Below are 1,071 nucleotides of genomic sequence, written 5' to 3' on the forward strand. Positions count from 1 at the left end.
TTTTGTGCTGGCACCGGGACCGCACCCCGCGTTGTGGCGCCCGCAACTCGCTCAGCCAGTGAGCGGGAACCAGTCTGTATGTGGGATCCGAACCCTCGGCGGGAGCGCCACCACACTCACGGCGCACTGTAGCAGTGCACCACTGGGCCGGCCCCCTTCATCCTTTTTGAAGTTGGCCAATCACTTCCATACTGTCCCACTTCACTCTAAGTCACCTCATCTCTCTCTGAAGGAGACTGGTGAACTTTGCTGTGTTATTTAGGCCAACTTGCATTCAAGTCCTGCTCAGCCCCTCCATATGTGCTTCGGGCCACTGATTTAATGTCTAGGATCCACAATGCTCTTGTTTGTAAAATGGGGATAAGAGTAGCATCTCCTGCATAGGGGTGTGAAGATTGGGCATGCAGTGGAGGCTTCACAGCTCAGAATTTTTATCTCTTCTTGAAGATCTAGTGGCTAAGGAACTAGCCCCTGCTTCCTCTCCCCTGCTTTTTGCTCTGTGTCATTTGTACACACCAACATTCAAAGGTAGCTTCAAGGTAAAGACACNCTTTTTGCTCTGTGTCATTTGTACACACCAACATTCAAAGGTAGCTTCAAGGTAAAGACACTCCTATCCCCCCAAATGCAACTCCCTTCATCTAACCTCTTTTGTTCATGACCCTGAGAGGGGAAAGGCAAGGAGAAGGAAGGAAATGTAATGCCTTCTGCTCACCAATGTTGGAGGGGGAAGAGGGAGATGTCTCATCGAGGTGTGTATACAGCTCTTCCTGGCTTCTTTTTAAAGAGGCAATCCTTGGACTGAGACCTGTTTGAAGTGATGGTTGAGCTTTGTGTGGCTTTGTGAAAAGAGTACAGGTGGAGGAGACAGCAAATGCAAAGACCCTGAGGTAGAAATTGGCTCAGCCTTTTTGAGGAATGTCTGTGAAACTAGCCAGAGTAGAGAAAAAGAGAAATAGCTGAAACCAGATACCACAAGGCAGTGCCCTGGGGGGTTCTAGTGAGGATGAGTGGGAAGCCCTTGCCAATTGTGAGAAGCCCTTAGGGAAGAAAGCAGGCACATCAGGCATC

This window comes from Galeopterus variegatus, unplaced genomic scaffold, assembly GCF_000696425.1.
Source record: "Galeopterus variegatus unplaced genomic scaffold, G_variegatus-3.0.2 Scaffold1812, whole genome shotgun sequence".
NCBI lineage: Eukaryota > Metazoa > Chordata > Mammalia > Dermoptera > Cynocephalidae > Galeopterus > Galeopterus variegatus.